Raw genomic sequence first — 21072 nt, 5'->3', positions numbered from 1 at the left:
TCGGCAACCCGCGGCTCTTCAGCCCCTCTGTTGCGGCTCCCTGAGTACATCCACACTAAAACGACCTCCGTCCACATGGCGTTTCAGCATCGTTTTCGAGATGATCTCCGTCCAGACTAAAACACCTGAAAACAAATATCACGTGACTATTCACGTACCCTGGGGATGCGGGTGGGTGCTGGTGTAAACAGGAAGTAGATTGGTAGCTCAAAGCGGCTAACCGTGACTTCAGACGTGTTAAATTGTCCTGGTAGGCGATCGGTAATCAAGACTATTGTTGTTTGTGAATTTCCGGGTAAGGGTCACGTGATAGGGGTGTGACGAGTCAGGGAAGGACACGTCGTGACTGCTAAGAACCAATCAAGTACCGAACGTGGGTGTCTACGTTTCTAAACGTATGCGTTTAGGAGCGTCCACACGAAGAGATAACCCGGAGTTTTCAAACGTATCCGTTTTCGGTGCTCGAAAACTCCGGCGTAGTGTGGACGCTCAGTGTAAACGTAGCAAAACATATGCGTTTTCAAATGGAAACGGAGTAGTGTGGACAAGGCCTCAGGCTTTGACAAAAAATAACATGGAAATAAATAACGATTTTTATTTTATTTTTAAAGGGAACACCTCTTATCTTGGAGTTTGAGGTGATACTGTGTCACTGAAAATAAAAAATATTTAATATTATGTCAACTAAAATGTGCGGCACATCCTATTACGTCGATGTCAAGCGCCTTTCCCTGCAGGTGGCTAATCATGATTTGCAGACCCCCGCACTTTATAAGCTGTGATATCAAATAGCTTTTGCGGCTCCAGACGAATTGTATTTGCTGGAAAATAGGGCAAAATTGCTCTTTGGATAGTAAAGGTTGCCGACCCCTGGTCTAGTGTGTATTACCAAAGTGTACAACTTATCTTGCCCTTTAACTTGTTAGTCATTGCCTTCACTCTTTTGGCCTCCTCATGTTACATTTTCAATCCTGTACATGTCTCCACACAGACCCATCAGCCAATCTCCAGACCTTCAAACTGACTCATTATGTAACCATCTCCACATAGACAGGTAGGCTAGACATGTCACAGTCAATCTACTCCCCCAAGACTTTAACAAGCTAAAGTGGACGGACAGGCCATTTCACAGGCTTACCCTCAACCAAAAAGAAACTAGTTCTGTGTGTGTGTGTGTGTGTGTGTGTGTGTGTGTGTGTGTGTGTGTGTGTGTGTGTGTGTGTGTGTGTAAGTGTGTGTGTGCTCATACTGTATGTGCAAACACGGTGAGATTCTCCCCCAGCTGAAGGACACTTACATAAGACTGTCAGAGTGCGACAGGGAATGAGACGGTGGAAAGGAGGCACGGTAAAAGACAGTGTGTGTCTGTTTGTCTGTCTGCCTGTCTGTCCGTGTACGTGGGTAGGGGAGTTGCTGGAGGATAATTAAATGTAATTTTGTCAGCTAACCCTCTCCCGCTCCCTTTTCAGACATGGGAAACCAAAGAAGTAAAGAGAAACCAGATGGGTCAGGGCCAGCAGGGGTGTTTGTGTGCACGGATTTATGTGCAAGTGGGTGGGTGAGAGAGAATGAGACAGCTTTAATTCCCAGACACCACCCCGTTGGGGCTGGAGGTGGGATTGAACATAGCCTGGAAGCTATTGCTTTGACAGCTTCCCTAAATATGCCCAGTAATGTTCATACTGGACTGAGGGAGATCTAATCTTAGTCTGGATACACATTACTGGTATACATAAACCCTCACACAGTCTTTGTGATGATCAAAACCGGTGTTTTGTTCATATGATGTAATGGACAAGGGCGTAGGTTTGCATATGGACGGTAGAGACATGTCCCGACCAATATTTTGGGAGGAAAGAATTGTCAGACATCTGTCTGTCGTGGTGAGGTGACTGGAGAGTGTGGCGCATAACGGCATCTCCATTACGCTCCGTGCACCTGACAACACATTCATGGTGACTTCAGCAATTTTTTGGTGTTTTTTTGCACAGTATTAGAAGATATTCTTAAAACTATTGGCGCTCTGTTGTGCCATTCTTTAATGCAGTTTGATGTTATATTTCTACAACTGATGGTGGTAATTTCATCAGCTGCTCCACAGCAAACCACGAGTGTCTATAGCAGACAGTCCGGTGTTATGTCGAGTTCTTGATGCACGGCAAGATCTATGCATGCACCTCCAAAGAGCGTGCTAAAGCGAAACATAAAAAATACCAGACATTTGAATGAGTTCTACGGTAAAGTATGGTTTAAAAACAATAAAAAGTTCTTTGTGGGCTTCATAAATAATATAAAGTCTATAGTTTATAAATGTTTAGAGTCATCAATATTTGATCAGTAACCTAGCTTTTCCTTGATATGATTGCAAGGTTTCTTTGATTTTTAAATATTTTTGCATATCAGACAGCAACACTAAATTATTATTTTAAATTGAGGTTTTTAAATGCAGACAAATGTCACATTCACTCTGTCCAAGTCGATCAACTAAAGTATGTGCTGATGACACCATTTTATTAATTCAGGGTTTGATTTGAAGTGATCTTACTGGGTTAAAGGGTAAATGCATGTTTGGTAGAAGAGATTAGCTGACAAGTAATGGGTCCCCTTTTATTTCAGTTTAGGCTATAAGTTGTTATTAAATATATGGAAATATCTGCTGATAACCTCATTTCATTCATAGATCATAACCAAAGTTAAAATGTGGAGCCATTATTCGACTGAGGTATATATTTTTTACCTGCCTAGAATTGCAAGCTCCTTCCTTAGACTAGGTGAGTGTTAAATGTATAAGAATAATACTGTTCCCCTCAAAACAGCCGAAAATATCAACTGGTAATTGTTTGATCCCTAAAGTGTATTCAAAGGAACTTAATAGGTGGATGCAATACTGATATTTTACCTGCCAGGATTTGCATCCCCGTTATTTCAGCCACGATTAATGCTACATAGACACGTTTATAGATAAATTCAAATTCATTTAAAAGTTAAAGACACAAAAGGGGAGGGAAGAGTAACTCATGCCTACACGTTTGTTGACTCAACAGAGACTGTAATATTAAATGAGAAACGTTGATCTACGGGACAATAAATGTTTGAAAGCAATAAACAATGACTTACCGCATATTTACTTATCCCATTATATTTTAATATTTTTAATTGTCACCTGGAGCCTGCACTTAGTGTTTTCATTTACAGAAATACAGACTTTTCAACCATAAATTGACGCCGAAAATACACCACAATGCAGGAAATTAAGTATTTGATGCTCAAAAACTTCCAGACCCCCCCCTAGTACGTGTCCCTCCCTTCCAATGTTGAAACCAAACCTACGCCTTTGGTTCTGGATATTTAAAAAAAAAAATCGTGTGCACAGAGAGTGAATTTACAGTTTGAGAAAGGCTGTCTTCTTCAAGTCTCATAATCTGGATGATTTGGATGCACTGTTCTTTGTTTTCCCATCCTGTTTAGTCAGCACATTTTTATGGTCTACCTAAAGCACTCTGTAGACATGATGCATCACCCTCATGATGAGCCTTGGGGCTTCACATTCATCCTCATCTGTGAGTAAACTTCAAGGTTTATAATTCCCCTTCCGTCCTTGCATTCCTCTGTTTTGAGATTGTACTCTGGCCATTAGGTACTTTGTCAAATAAGTCATGGAGGGCCCGAGAACATATTTTTTAGAAAGACACACACGGTCTCTGAGATACGTGTCATGGGAAATTGCTGCAGCTCAAGTAATTTCCATATATCAAGCAAGTAGGTTCAGCGCAGCATTTCTTTACTGTATTATATCTCTGTTGCAGTTGAAGGACTGTTCTCCTGCAATGAAATAATGTTTCTTTTTGTCTTTGAGTGTGCAGTTATTACTAATCAAATCTTATTAGATAGTCAGCCCATGCGCCATCAAAGTTCACTTTAAACACCTGCATATCCTCCACATCCTCACACTACATCTTCTGTATGTAGAACCTGTAGAAATATATAAACAAGAAATTGTAGTTTACTCGTATTTCCAGACCATAAACCGAACTTAGTCAAATCGAACTGACAGCTAATAGCTAAAGACACAAAATGTAAACTTTTGAGTTACCAGGAGTCATATTTCTCCTGTTTGTGGATTCTGCATTCACATGTAGAATCTGTAGGTAACAGGGCAATATTTTGGCATTGAAAGCGTTCTGGTTTCTCTATAGTTGGTGCAGTATTGACTAATCACATTAAGAGCAGTCTTTGGTTGATTACAGATAAACGGTCCGTGTGGAGAGCAAAAGAGGTGGAATACATTGGCCGAAAGGCAATCTTGGTGCCCACTGACTTGTAAAATGGCTACTTGTGAAACGATTTGGTCGTACAAGTCGTCGCTCAACTCCAACTGCAGTCTTGCGTCTCAAGTTGATAATTGGACAGTAAAAAGAAAAGGAAGCCATGGCCCACATTTACACTGGCTACACCGGAACCCAAGGAATATAACCCCTTGCCCCCAGACTCTTATGCGTCGTGTAACAGGGCTGACCGCCTCCCCTCAACTACCGCCCCCGTGCCAACCTAACGTCAAATCTAATCTAAATCTAATTCAATTAAATCTAATTTGTTAAGCAGTCTGTCTCCAGAAAGCACTGAGAAGAAACTGATACCAACCCTTGATCAAACTCCTGACAAGACAGAAAAGAAGTTCCAAATTGTCCGAGCAATTGAGCACTACGGGGAAAAGTATGTTTATCGTATGTTTGTATTAGTCGGAGACAGGACAAGGAAGCCTGTTCAAACTATCGATCAAAACCATGAGTGTAACTTTTCGCTTTAAGATGACTTTGGACTGATGGACTGTGGACTGTGGAATCTCTGTATGACATTTTGTTTACTTCAAGTTCTCAGTTAGATGAGAGATGTGATTGCAGGTGTGTTCATTCTAACCAAATGACTATATTTGAGTTATTAGTTCATTTCAATATGTTGATTATTGTTCAGCGTTAACAGTAACATGGATAATGTGTCTGCCTATGCGGTGCCGACTTGTGATATACACATACTGTCAGTTCGGGCTTTGGGACTGAAAGAGAGAGAGAGAGAAAGCCGTTCATTTAAGAGTGCATTGATATTCATCGCTCTTGTCCTGTTGTATATCGTGATTGCAGATCAATCAGTAAAACACTGAAGGAGAGCTGTATGTGTCCTGTTGGTTCTTTATCGAGCCACTGCAGTACCGGTGGCAACACCATCACTAATGCTTGTTGTTGGAGACACACTAATTAGGGATGTTAAGAGCAAACTTATAAATGTGCCAAGCATCATAGTTTGTGACTCAGCCCAGAAAATGACACAGAACCATCTGGGCGTCAAAGAGATCATCATCAATGTGGGAACTAATGGCATTTTAGTCAGTTTGTTGCCTCTGACGTGGAGGTTGGAGTCATGTTCTCTCAGTGATCAGCTGAGGACCAGAAGCTTCACCTCAGCACCTTCTCACCGAGCAGAAAGGAAATATGACACTGGCCATAGAACTGCTTGTTAAAGGTGCTATATATATTTATATGAGATTGGCAGCATTTCTGTAGCCTCTAAACAGCTCTCAACATGGCGACAGCGGAGCCAACAGCACAAACATTTCAAATGACTGCAGGAATGCTGACATATAGCTAACAGTATTTACCTGAGGGGGAACTGGAGGCCACCTCTAAGTTAACGCTAGTGGAGACATTTGACTAACACCCAAATGTCACTGCCAACCTTCTGCATGATTAGTGGAGTCATCAAGCTCCAGGTAAAAAAGAAACACTTATGATTCTTAACATTTTCCTTATATCAAACCCTACTATTTGTATTTTTATAGCAGCCATTTTTTTTGTTTTCTGCCTTTGCCATGCAGTATTAATTTTGCGTATGGGCACAAGGGATCCACAAGAAACGATGCTCGCACATGCTGGACGTGATGCAGAATCTGCTGCTGCATGTGCACATTTTATACGATGTGTAAGACGACATTTGACCACAAGTATCATTTTTATTACTCCTGTCGACATTATTGACCGTTTTCTTTAATCGTATTCACAAAAAAGCGTGATAGAATGAATCCTCTCAGCACTCTGTTTCTTTGAGCTGCACCATAAGCTGATACTAAAGTTGCTCTTTGTTAAACAATGCATCTGCAATGTTATTGCTTTCACTAAGGATTGATACATGTAATTTCCAACAGTTTGAAAACACACCAGCTGTTTCCAGCAATGACTGTGTTTCACTAATTCAACCAGGACTGAAATCTGAATTAATATGATTTATGACTTAAAGAAAGAAACACTTCAAAGAAAAGAAGGTTCGTCTTTTTGTCACTATATCATTCTACAGTCCATAAGTCAGAATAACCAGAACAACATTTTTAACCCTGCCCTGTCCGCTGAATACACCACAGCAGTGTTGTTGTTAGTTCTCATTACAATCGTTTGTGCTAAATAAGCAGAGTGCTTTGCAGCTACACAGTTGGAATTGAGTTTAAAAGGTTTCTATTTTTGCTATGGCCTCCTTTTTTCTTCACAAGCATCTTTTTGCACAATACTGTGCCAGAAGACTGAGATTTCTTACTAATTATTTGCTCTACTCATTCCCCTCATGCATTTTGCATTATGAATGCCTTCAGAAAACAGCTAAGAGTTTGGCTTTTTCTTCGTATTGTGATATACAGCGGCTCGAGAAACCTACCACTCTGCTATGTATAATAGTAGACCTGCATAATTCAACACCCCTCTGACATTCACATGTCTGTGCATGTGTGTGTGACACACACTGGCCCCTGGCTCTGTAGCTTTGCCTCAAAGAGGGGCTTTTACTAAAGTATTGGTGAAAGGAGAATATTGATTCCAGCACCAATAGTCTGCGAGGCTCCTCTTCTGTCATGTTGTGCTGAATAAATTTACACCATCAAGTGCCTCTTGAAGTCTCCTTAGATATAAGACTGAACCTTCTTACTGAGAACTCCACTCAGCAGGTACCAAAGAATAGTTTCACCTTAGAACTACATTTAAAGATTCATTCTGCAATTGAATGTCTTATACAGACATTTGATTTTCGCATCATATTTGCCTTCAACTCAGTGATGGAGAAAAGACAGTAAATACCACGAGCTGAAACTGTCAGGAATTCTTGCACGACGGAAGTTTTTTTCATTTTTTTTACTTTACCTCTTTTCACCTTGTATTGTCCTGTTGTCTAGGCTGTGAATTGTTTCTGGGCGGTGCACAACCACAGATAGATCCGCAGTGGGGTTCTGCTGGTGATTCATATTAATGGACCTGACCCCAATCACTCCTTCCCTTTTTCTTCTTCCAATCTTTCTCCCCCTATGTCCCTCCCACTGCGCACTGTCTTTCTCATCCCTTCCTAACACCCAGGAGACAGATGGACCAACACTCAACTTCACACCATTTAGCTTTTCAAGGCTGCTAAAATAGTGTGTGTGAAGAGGTGGAGTGAGTGAGCTGGGGAAAAAAAGGACCGTGTTTGTGTGTGTGTGTGTGTGTGTGTGTGTGTGTGTGTGTGTGTGTGAACAAAGAGAGAGAGAGAATGAGCAGATGCAATGCCTACATAAAACATGTCTGTGTGCTTGCACGTCGTGTTTAGTGCATGTAGTTGTGTGTTTGGGTGTGTGTTTGGGTGCTTGTGTGCACATGAGGGTACTGGTGTGAGGTTGGCAGGCAGGGGAATGTGGGGAGTAAATGAAGGACTTAGTGCTCTACACGACTGACTGGTCAAATGTATGATGCTACCTTGAGCTTCCCTGGCTCCAGTCAGACACTCAAGCTCTTCTAGTAATAGAGACTGAGTGCTGCTCTGTACCAAGTCAAAGACCTCCACTGCACTGCCTGCATACAGTATAGGTAAATGGTGAATTAATGGTATGAAAAATGTGCTCCTACTATAGTAGATAGAAACAGGACACATTGGTCAACTTTGTTTACTGTCATTTCTGGCAATAAATAATATATTAGATACAGCTGGTGTGTTTTAATTTGTTGCCATTAGATATCCTGCAAATACTTTGTATTTAATCTATTTCTATGCCTCTTCTTCTGAGACTTGTGTTTTATGTGTTATGTCTTCTGTATGACCTAAAACAAAAAGGTATTTTCTCAGAATTTCTAATCAATTAAAAATTTTAGTCAGTGTATAACATTATTGGGCAAAAACAACCAAAAATGTTATCATTATGATTAGCATTTTTCACATCATAGTAGGAAAAGCACACATGCTCTGTTCTATTCTCGTGTCCCGGTAAGCCATGACAGTGTGACAGTAAGCCAGCATGCACAATAAAAGGATCCTGAAACTGAAGCAGCTAAATGGAATTCAGCCATCATTCATTGTATTATTTACTCCTTGGTTTTCCCTCCCTTTGACAAGTCAAGATGTAAAAAAAAACGTCCTGCTACATGCAGTGTCACATTTTCATTTTGTATGGAATTAAGGTCACACTACGAAACAACGTAAAGCTTTTTAATAAACCATGCCTTCACCCTTCTCCACTATTTATAGCTGAATAGACATTGTGGTGAGAATGAAAATGTGTTTCATGTATTAACTTTTTAAAGCAACAAGGACGAGAGAAGTCCTCAAGGTGGTCTGAAACATTGAAATTTGGACATTTACAATTCCATCACAAGTGGGCAAGCTGTGAAATGATACAATGAAAAGCTACGGAACCGCTACTGATAGAGGTGAGATTGTTTTGTCAAGTTCATGCAATTGCAATACATTTTTAAATGTTGAGATTAAGTCATTGTCAGTGTATTCCAGTGTTGAAAAACAGGAGTTCAGGCTAGCCCAGTCAATGAAGTCTAAACTACTGCTCGAACACTTAGTCTATTCTGTAATTTTGCTGCTATTACATTCAATCTTTCTGTGACAAATCAAACTCCAACACTAGCAGCTCTATCCCCATTCCATTTCAGTCTGTGACAGTGTCTTTCTCTTCTCACTGCACTGCACCTTTAACTTTACGGTGTGTGACATCATTGAATCCTATTATTAATGTAAGATAAAGGTAGAGGATCCAGTCCATCTAACTTCACTGAAACCAAACCAAAGCTTTTGGCCAATTGTAACAGGATGTCTCCCTCTACGTCGGGATGACAAGCTGTACTTTGATATCTGAAACCATGATTCTCTCCTTGAAGTAGATGATGAAATTTTGGTGCAAGGGCCACAGTAATGCAGCTGCTGTATTGGACCATGGCGGCAAAGGCAGAGCAGAGCCACAAGGACAAACTCTCATTTCCCCATTCAGTTCTTTGTTCTGACCCTCACCTGTGGGGACAAGTTTTGACAGTAACTGAAAGAATAAGGTCTTAGACACACATACAGTGGCCAAAATGAATTTTACCCACAGGTCGATTGGCCCCAACCTCAATGACAGCATGTGGATGTGACAGGGCCTCAGGGTCAATGCACGTTATCTTCAATAATAGGAGCAAGGGAGGTGGATCAGGGACCATGCAAAGACACTTCCTGGGACTACTGCTGTGGGGTTGGACAGGCCATGGCTGACTGCTGGGAAGAACGTAGGACACGCTGGAGGGACTACGACTTCCAGCTGGTGTAGGAGGGTGTGGAGACTCCCAAAGAGCAGCTAAAAGATGTTAATACTCGTTGTCTGCTTGACACTAATGAGAATGAGACAGTAGATGAATGAAGTATATCACTGCTGCTACTGAAATTAGAAATACTTACAAAATAAGTTATTTACAGATGGTTTTTCGATGTGTCGGTTTTCTTTCTGCAAGTCACAGGGGTTGTGTGGGTGTATGAGTAAGAGAGGTTCATGCTTGACTGGGGCCTACAGGAGCGTGCCTCAGTGATATTCTGCTTATCTGCTTGTCCACCATTTGCAAGCACATTGGAGACTTCCTATCTCGCTACAGGGAATTGAAGCTGCTAGTGCAGAGGCCCAAATAGCTTGAACATACACTTACTTCTTTAATATTGCCAAATATTTGGGATGCAGCAACACTGAACTGCTTAAAACGTTTGATACACAGAGTTTGGGGACTTGTATCCCAACGTGTTTCTGCTGACCTTGACCGTCTAGTCAAAAGCCACTGATCTAAAGTAAATGCTTCAAGGCCAGGGAATACCCTATTTCATATATAGATTCAGCCTATAAGAGAGCAGTGAAAACAGACAATTGCTATTGGACAAAGAACCCAAACTTCAAACTTCCTCAAGAGTTTGCTTTTCAGCTGTTTACAAGCCAGCATCTGTACAGATAAAACATACAACACTTAAACTTTGGCACATCCCACAAAGCAATCTTTCTTTCAGGGTATCCTCGAGGGATCTCTTCTGAGACCCCTCTAACTTCATTCAGAAGAGCACGTAACTTAAAAGTCGTCCATTCATTTCTTTTCAAACCTCTATTGTCCACTTGAACACTGTCTCCCACCGCCGGCTTTTATCGATGTGGTCAGGTCACCGTGCTCACTGCTCTAGCTCCACTGATGCAAAGAGGTTTGTGCACACAAGGACAGGGAAGGAATTCAAAATTCAAAGCTGCAGTAGCTACCCATTATCAATACACTGAAAGGTCCCTGCAGTCTGGTATATGTCGGCCAAACTAAACAGAACTAAAACTGAGGATTGCAGAACATAATAATGCTATTCACACTAATAATCTTGAGCGTGCAATGGCACATCATTGCGTGAATGCAAATCATGGATCGTCCCTTACGCTGAAATTCTGGGATATTGAATAGATTGAATAGATCCCCGAGGACAAAGAACATTGCAAACAAGCTGTTAAGCAGAAAAAGCTACAGGATTGACACAGTGAACTCAATTGAATCATATGGATTAAATGAAGATGTTAATGTGTGTTTTTCGTGAGGGTGTTCTGAGAAATGAATCCAGCGTGTGTTTTATGATTGTTCAATGATGTTCCCTTAAAAGTTTATAGTTTCGATGATATGTTAAGATATATATGATGTGACGATATGACAATGGCTAGACGTAAACAAGGGCCAGAACCTGTTGGAGGCATTTTAAACATCTACACCACCTCTGTCTCGTTTTACTCTGATAAAAACATGAGTTATGTCGAAATGTTAGTTGCTTCACCTGCCACCTTTATTTATATATATATATATATATATATACCTGTATATTATGTCGAAAAAGGCATAAAAAAAATCATAGCAGATTATTAAAAAAAAGTCGTAAAAAAAGTCTTAGTATAGCATTAAAAAATAAGTCATATTATAATATTTTGAAAAGAGTCTTGAAAGAGTTATAGTGTAGAATGTCAAAAAAGTCATAAGTCATAGAATAGCATGTCAAAAAAAAGTGGTAGTATAGTGTGGTGGAACGTAATCTCTTCCCTGTGAGGAATAAACATGATGAGAAAGCTCTTAATAAAAGTCTTAAAATATTTTATTGAACAGACACTTAGAATAATTCAGCTGAATGGATAGAGCTCCTTCCCCACGGATGGTTCAGAGTTCTAACAACAAGTCAAAGGTTTTACAGAGTATATATGTTTCACACAAACTGCACTTTATTTCGTCCCCCCGTAGACGCCAATGCAGAGTCCCAGGCCATGGCAGGTGTTGTTATTCCTCCCGGTTGTGAGAAAGGATTAGTTTGTCAGCTCTCACAACCATCAGGTTGAGATTACAGCAAATCAGACATAAATTCAATCAGGAGAGACTTCATTAGAATTTAACAATAATTTATTATACAAGCATAACATTTGAATAGTTTTGGCGATTGGACTCCATCATGTAGTAGGATACCCGAGGAGTAGGGATGCTGAGGCTCAGATAAGGCCTAATCCCCCTGGAGTCCAGACATTGGTGGTGGTGGTGATGAAGGGAGTTGCTGCAATCCGCTGATGAATGAGGAGTATGACTGTGATGCTCATTAAAAAGTCTTATAAAACAATATAAAAGTCATAGTATAGCACGTCGAAAAGTCAAAGTATCGTATGTCGAAAAAGTCATAGTATAGCATGTCAAAGAAGAACAAAAAAGAACATCATTGTATAGTTCAATTCAATTTATTTTTGTATATACATATACTATGACATTTTAAGGCATACCTTACTATGACATACTATACTATGACTCCTATAAAAATATACATCCTAAATTTGGACTTTTATTATGACATAATATACTTTGACTTTGTAACGACATTTTTATGGCATACCAAGTTCTTTCATGACATTTTATGAGTTTTTGAAGGAATTTTCTCTGACAAACTATACTATGACTTTTCATGCCAAAAAAGCATTTTCTATGCTTTTTGATGACATTTTATGGCCTACTATACTATGATATTTTTCATGACATTTTCACGTCACACTTAACTATGGTATTTTTATAATATTTCTAGTTCTGTGATTCTACTTGATTCACGCTGAATCCGACCTGGTGGAACAGATGACAAGCATTAAGAATAATTATATAAAAATAGCCACCACTGATGGAAATATTTAGCTCCACAGGGTTTAATTTTTTGATATATATCCAAAAGTATAAAAGTTTGTTTTTGGATGCTTCGTTACGTATTGAATATCAACATGAAACAATGTTATTTTACTCCTCACTTTACACATTTTTATTTACTGCACCACCTTTATTGTTTTTGTACAAAGTCTCTTGATCAAGGTGACCCTAACACTAAATTGTGCCACGTATCACCTCAAGTAAACGAAAATGAAATCCATTTTAAAATGGATTCTCTGTAAAATATTCCGCCTATGACAACTTATTTAGTTTAAATAAATACATGATATGATATTCATATTGCTTTGAGGTGTAGGGCACCACCCCCACAGCACTGTCTCCAGAGTGGTCTCACACTTTTTCGGTAATGTGCTGAGTCACTATAATGATAAATTTCATCACTTTCTGCCGTATTTTGCTGTATAAAATATTTTTGTTACAATCATTGTCATCCAATTTATGAAAAAACATGATCATGTCTTGTTCTACCTCAAATAGGGGCATCTGAAAATCGAAAGCCCCTTCGAGGATTTGTGCCTGTACTTCTGAAATCAAAACTCCGCCCCTGCCTCCATTATTATTTTTATAAGCTCTAAATTGTGGAAGTGTGAACAGGATCTAATAAGCTATTTTGTGAGCTATAACTTGAGCCACATTTCTTTAGCCTATATTATTTTTGGCAAATTGGTATCATTAACAATATGTAGAATTGGTTATTAGCAGTTTCAGTTTGCAATGTACCTATGGATGTAAAAATGATTCTCACTGGACTATTTTGATACTGAAGAAAACTTAAAAAACGTGATGATTCTCGGGCAAGTTCTGCAGTCATAAGGAGCGTCTTTTTGTTTTGGATTCCTGAGCATATTTATGGGTGTTTATTTTCGATGCAACCTCAACCTAAATGTCACACAGAATATAATATATATCTGTATCACATCTGTGTGTTCAGATTTGACAGAGTTAAGAGTCAGCAAGAAAGTGCGAGTTTTGACGCAAATTGGCGCAAAGGGTTTGGAATCAGTTACAAAGCACACACACCTGCAAGAAAAATGAAATGTTAAAGTCTCAAGCATGCTGGTGCCTTTCAACATGCATAGCACACAAAACCAATTATAAACCTCCTATAACGTACACATGCATGCACACATGAACCCACACACACAAACACACATGCACACACAAACACAACCTCAGCCCAACTTTTATTGAACAAGAATCCAATTACTTAACCCAGCTTCAGGTTCCGTGCCCTCTTTGCTCTTCCACCTTGACATGTCTGCGTTAATATCTGCTGACAGCCTATGTCCACCATGCACATGCACACACCTCACACACACACACACGCATGCAGCTGATCTCCAGAAGAGTCTGATTAAATGAAAACTGTGATGCCCATTTTCTCCAACCCAGGGTCAATGCATACCAATGAGAGCGAAATCACAGTCCTTGGTATGTGAATGACAAAGAGAAAGAAGGGGAATTTTCCTGTGTTCCTGCAGTACTGAATAAAGCCATGTGGATTTTTTTTCCCATCACCTTTTTTAATGTCTCCTGTTCATAGGTCTCCATGACATCTGGATCTTTATTGTTCCCAGTCCATAGATCACTTATTAAGTCTAGTAATGAGGAGGTCATGCATAATTTCATTTGCTCTAGTGCTACCTGGGGACACTTTCTTACTTCACTAAAACCTATGATAGTTTCCTTTTGAAAGGCCATAACTCTCTTTCAGTAGCAGGCATTGGGGTCACAGATGCTAAATGGGCCATTTATAGATTCCTGGTAGAAGGAGAATATTGTGTTGAGTCATTTCAGACCTCTTATTGAGGCTATTTGACTCCACGTGGTTCAATTTGCTCCCGGTGATATATCTGATAAAGGACCAACCTTTCAAATCATTCTTGGAGCGATGCTCCAACACACACACACACACACACACACACTCTCCCACACCAAGTGTATAAAGGATGTTTTTTAAGAAGAGGCAATTTCAGTTAAGCAAATCGAATATCAATCTTATCATCCAATAGATATTCTTACAAGCAGTGGTCCGTGGGGACTGCCAATAATTATGGTTAAATACAATTATGTCCAGAGCAATAGGGCTTCAACCAGTGCACAATTGTGAGCACAGCGGTGCTGCATGCTGTTTTGTTGCTCAATAATCCCAATTTAAATACCATTTCCATTCATACGAGATATCTGCTGGCATCATAATAATGGATGTATTTAGCCAATACATTAACACCACCGACTGTATTGTTTGCATTGGAGAGAAAAAGCATACACAACATATAATTTCCCTTTGTTTTGTTTTGCTGTATTTCCATTTGTTCATGTTTGTATAATGCATGTGATAACCCTGTATCGCTCGCAGACGCGCCACCCGACTGGCTTTCATTTGGAGAAATATCAAATCACTGCATGCACTTTAAAAAATGTATGTCCTTGGAGGCGGTTCATGTATGACAATCGGAGACTCAGAGATGGGGGAATGCTGTGATACTGCACATGTCGCCCCCCCCCCCCCTGTCCTTTCCATTGGTCGGTTGTCCTGCAGGGATGCTAGCCAAGCTTATCAGTCTGTTACAAATCAGGCAGAGAAATTGCAGCAGTAACATCTCTCCCTTTTCTCTCTGCTCTCGCTCACCAGGATCACTCGAGGGGATTGAGGCGCTAGGAACAGCACAAATCTTCACTTCCTTCTTTGCCTTGCATCTACCTTTGATTTTTGTCCTCTTCTCCCCTCCTGCCGAAGAAAAGTTACATGTCCGTGTTCTGCTAAATGTGAAACTTTGCTTTAACTGATGTGATGCGTTCAAAGCAGCATTTATGTTACATTATATTTGGTATTCAATTGGCTGCAGTTTTGAGTTCATGATCCAGCATTAGTTATTCCGGCTTTCGCATATTCCACGTCAGAAATGGCTCACAGGTTAAACATCCCACTGCGATGCCTCCCCTCTCCCTCATCTAAATTCCCATTCATGACTGCAGTGAATTTACAGACAACACGTGGAGGAAACGTGGGCGTACCTTTCACCCAAATTTACCTAAAAGTATGATGAAAGGAACCACAAAACATTTAATAAGGTTGGGCCCTTGGGAATTTGAGTTGCAGTCACGGGTCAAATGTGTTTAATGATGTATTTTTCCTGTGGATAATTGGCCACATGAAAGAGGTAGCGATACTAATTCCACTACTGACAGTAGCCTCAGCACTGTCAGTGGTGAAATTAGACCTGAATGGGACCTGACAAAAGGATCGCAAGATACATCTGAGAGGTCACAAGATGATTGACAGTATAGAAATTCTCAAAATGATGTTTAATTGATCTGATATTTCTCGAATCTCAGCTTCTTTCCTTGAAATACTGGACAATTTTAAAGCTAGGGTTAGTAATCCTTAGAAACTAGCAATAGTACACTACATTTAAAAAAAATAAATCCAATAGATAAAATAGGACTCGGGCTGGCCTAGCAACAGGAGACGGTTGTGCCCACACCTTTGCAGAGTCCTGGCTCCCTCGTGGCCTCCCGGATAGGGCTGTTGCACTTGATGTGCGGACCAGCAGAGCGCAGGACTCCGGAGGGTTTGCATCGGTGATGCTTGTACGACACACAAGCATGACTGTATGACATGTCTTATACCTAATGCATAATAAAAGATGCAGCTCCTTTTTGCCTTCATCAGCTCGCCACTGCTGCAGGTGGTGGTGGTTGGTGTTTGCAGGTTGGTGTTTGTGTTTGTGTGTGTGGGCGGGGATGGGGGGGTGTTTAGAGCCTGTTTTCAGCCCCTCCATGTGAAACAGCTTAAGTAAGCACCATTTCCATATTTCAGATTCTGATAATGGACTGCCTTGCCATCACAGAATTACCCCGACACCACACTGCCAGCCAAGTGAGTGAATTAGTTAATGTCCAAAAATGGCGGTATTTGCACTTCCCTTACTTTTAATGTGTTGTACGTGTGTGTGTGTGTGTGCGCGTGCGTGTGTGTGTGTGTGTGTTTAGGGGAGCTTGTGCATTGAGAGCGTGCTTAATGACTTTTTCACCTCTCACACGTGCCTTGAAGACACATTTCAGTTTACATTTGCGGTATTGAATTTATAATTGCTTGTTGGCCACATAACTTCCTGCATAATGAAACGCTTTCATAATAATCAATAAAGGAAATGGAGCGGGCCTATTTAAATGTTGCAATAGGAGAAACCCATCAAGCTGAACCGATGCTTTCAGTGCTGCAGTGTGCTTCCATAGCAGTGAGTGTAGCATCTACAGGAGTGGATTCCATTTCAAAAATCTCCACTTGGTGACCTCTATTTTTCTTTCCTGAGTGATGACATGCAGGAGGTGAGGAAGGATGGATGTCTGCCTGCGGTGGTCCTGGCCCTTAGGTGCCCCCTCGCCCAATCTCTCTCTAGCCAGCTCACAGTGGATTGTGATTACTCTCATTTAGTCAGGCCTATTTGTCTTCCCTCTAAAGCCCAACCTGCTCCAAAGATGTAATTCCATAAAAGCATGCAATCAATACACCAGAAACTGTACTCTCATCTATCATTTTTGATAAAAAAATAAAATAAAAAAATGAAACGTTAGGGGAAAATGTTAAGTCTTTGCGCCACAGGCTCTGTAGATGTGGGACACACTCAAACATGTATGTGTGAGTGCATGCATGTTTGAGTATGTATGTTCAGACACAAATATTGCAAATGAGCCAGTCTAGGGCAGGTAAAAAAAAAAAAGAAGCTGTCTCAGTCATGAGTGCTGGCACACACATGTGCACAGGAGAGCTCCGTCCACTGGATGGCACTGTTATGAGGTTTAGTTCCGTTTTGTTTTCAAAGAGGTGGCAACAATCAATTCGTGGGTGGTGTACTGTGTCAAAAAACGAGGAAATATAAATTTCTTTGATCCTGGAAACCTTAACATTTCCAGGAAAGATATAAATACAATATCCACACGGACACGTATACCCACACACACGGGCCTCATTAATCTCCTCTGTAACAGGACTCTATCCTCTGGCTCCAATATTACAGTAAATGGTGATGCTTATCTGCAAGCAGTCCTGCCCTTGAAATAGCTGCTGTTCCATTCCCAGCTAATTCCACAGCCATTAAATGGTTGGCACATTTTTCACAGGTATATAAATTGCTTTAAGCTGCGGCTTACTCCCAGCACATTGAAATACAAACACGGATGTTCTCTCCTTTTTATCTTACTCTGCCCCTCTGTCCCCCAAACACCCCCCTCCTTTCCCATCGCTCTTCCCACCCCTCCCCGCCACCCCTCCCTTCTCCTTACAAGTGAAACAAGCATGGATTGCCTTCTAGCTTGCAGCAAGGTTGAGGTAATAGCTTATTAGCAGCCAATAAACATCAGTCATTTCTATTTAAGCTAACACCCCAATCATGTTCATAACCACCAAGACATAGATATGGCTGAAAATCAATGGCACATTTTACCAGGGCGTCCCCTGTGTCTTGTGCAATCTACCAGATCAAGGAAGTGAGGGGAAGCTCTTTCTCGTCCGAACACATGCAAATGCATTAATAAATCAACAACAATTTCGGCAAACGCTTGCAGGCTAAATCAATAGGATTCAAAAACAGAATAGTCCACGCTTACTTACCTTTCATTCAACTTTAGCGCAGCATTGCACTGTGCTGATGCGCTGCTGTATTGTTTGAACGCCGCACCATGCTAACACGCTTTGAAAACGCCTGAAGGGGGCCTCTCCTCCAAAGAGAAGGGTTGTAGATCAGACATTCACATCACACCCCGCATCCAGACCTGACAGCAGGACACCTGCAGCCTCACTGATGAGGGGATGGAGCACTCCTCCCCTCCGTACTCTCACATTCTCTCATCCATCCATTTTATATTCTCCTCTCCCCGGGTGCCCACAGCCACAGAGCAGCTGGCCAGTTATTTGTGACCTGCCAGTCTGCGGGTGTAACAAGGTTTCGACGCAATTAAGAATACATTTCCCAGGTACCAACGCAACAAATCACAGGCTTGAGTCCCCGGATACGCACACACATCCACTTTGCCTCACGAGTCACACAAATCAAACGGTACACAAATGGCAACATGAAATAACTGCTCATTGTTGGAGAAGAAAAGGCAATTATTAATCGATTCCATTTGTGTTGGGCTGAAAGGGGTTCAAACAGACCTATTCTTTAGAGGATATATTTGCTGTGGTTGTGCAGCTTGGCTGGCGTAATCACCACCTATTATGTGTGTTGATTTGAAAGTAGGAGGCAAAGTGGTCAAATACATCACAGGCAGCCATTACTGTGTCAGAAAAATAATCCACTGTATGCGATAAATTATAAATATGCACAAAGCAACGTGAACTTTTCTCAACGCGTTGATTTTACAATCTCGGCGGAGAAGTGAGGCCGGTAGAAAGAATGTGTTTTGGTTTAACGGTGAAATGGAACACTGTCATATCAGAATTACAACCGAGAGTTTTCCCGTCCGGTCCAATCTTCTAACACACAGAGCAGTAAATGGCAAACAAGCGAGGATGGAAGGTTTTTTACAATTATTACATCTTGAATTTTTTTTCGCAGCAATTTCATTTGGGAAAGTTTGACAGCCTTGGCACTTTTATTATCGGTGTAATGAGGGGAAACATGACCACTTATTTGAAGTTGCATGAATTTGGATTTGGCCAGCTCATTTTTAGCCTGGCATTAGGAATGTAATAGTTTCTGGAGATATAAAAAAATAAATACCCTTTAAACCTTCATCAATAAACTTGCACCATTACTTTTTTCTCTTTCACTAAAGGAAGCGTTTGCACATACGATAAACACTACATGTAGGCTATATGGAGATTATTAACTTTTATTGCAACAGTTATAAAATAGTCATGTTTATGTTTTTCAAAAACGATCAGAGCACAACATTTAAAGAGTGTGAGAAATTGCCCATATTACAGCGTCAGTCTGGGGTATGTGGGCTGTAAATAATAACACTGAAATTAGAGGGCTGGAATATAAAAACATTTGAATTAGTGCACCATGCCAATAAAAATAGCAAATTCAATAGTGATAATGTACCTGTGTCTCTTCCCCACATCCTACTTCTCAGATGTTTTTGTCTGGAGCTAATCACATATGAGCATATCAATATTAAATACAGCCACTGTCAGCAGAGAGCAATCACAACAAGCCTTAATAATGAAGCACAGAAAACCTGCTGAAATAATCAATAAACATCAACACGCTACCTAGCGTCGTACAGATGACGGGTATTGTTTCACGCGGACTATGTCTACAAGCTGCGACACAAAGTTCAACTGAAGCTGCTTCTCATCTCGTGTCACATCATAATTTGCCATCGGTTGATTAGACTTTCCGTCATTTATGTTAATTGCAGGATGGGTGATTTCTTTTTATACTCGGCTCTTTCCTGGTTGGCAATTTTCTGGAGTCTACTAAATCAAACTATTAAGAAAATCATAAATTCCCTCTTTTATTGTTGTTAAGAAAATGCAGACTAAACCGCTTTCAAATTCCACAGTGTGCAGTGAAAGATCCCTCTGATTACTGATTACACATTGTGCATCGTGCAATTTAGAGAAGTTTCTCTGGTTCTAAATTGTTTTTAGTTTTTCTTTTCCGCTGCAGGCCATGAGATTTCATTTTGGGTCTAGATCGTATATCCTATAATGTGACTGATACAACCCTCACAATACATACTCACAGCATGAAGCACACAAAACTGCACATTGATCATATGTATGGACCAGAAAGGGTTCGGAGTGCACCTCCTCTCCTCTTCAATCCCCCCCCCCCCCCCCCCCCCCCCCGATTATTCTGAACAACACACTTATCTCTGCCTGATATAGCTTTGTACTGTACGAAGCACATAATAAGCAAGCATGCGCCATTTGTGTATGCGTGGGGGTTTTGTGCTCGCACATGTGTGTCTGTGTCTGCCTTTCTCACAAACCAGACCCAGCGCAGAGACAGAGAAGAGGTGTGGGGGGGGGGGGAGTTCGACATCTGCAAATTGAATTCTGCCCAAACGTGACAGTGATGAAGTGTTGTTCATAGCAGCCGTGATTGTCTCTATCTTCACTCCTGTCCGTGAGTATTACAGCAGGTCTCCCTGCTCTGCAGGCCGCAACCCCAGCCCCTGCTAGCGCATCTATTAATGACAGTATTGAAAAATCAAATTCATACTAGATACATGTTTTATTAGCCGGAGCTGGCAGGAGAGAGGGTTGGTGTTTATGTGCCTCCATCCTTCTCCCCGTGTGTTTTTCTCTCCCTCTGTTTCTCCTTGTAAGATCAGGTGTCCTTAGCCCTCAGGCCGGCTTTTAATAATAGCATAAGGTGCCGAAAATTGATCTGGCTTCACAGGCGCAAGCTTTTAGGATTATGTCAATAATAAAACAAAGTTTGGCCTTTCCCTATCCTGCATTTCTCTTCAGGCGAGCAGAGGACCTCTGTGTTGCACTATGACTCTCTTTGTGGCTTATACCTTTCAAAAGAAGGGAAAAATAGGAGGAGGAGCACAGAGGAAAGGGAAGGAGGAGAAGGTGTGGTTACCTGGG

Source organism: Anarhichas minor, unplaced genomic scaffold (genome assembly GCF_050575085.1).
Source record: "Anarhichas minor isolate MPS153535 unplaced genomic scaffold, ASM5057508v1 ptg000028l, whole genome shotgun sequence".
Lineage (NCBI taxonomy): Eukaryota > Metazoa > Chordata > Actinopteri > Perciformes > Anarhichadidae > Anarhichas > Anarhichas minor.
Note: the sequence above shows the minus strand (reverse complement) of the source record.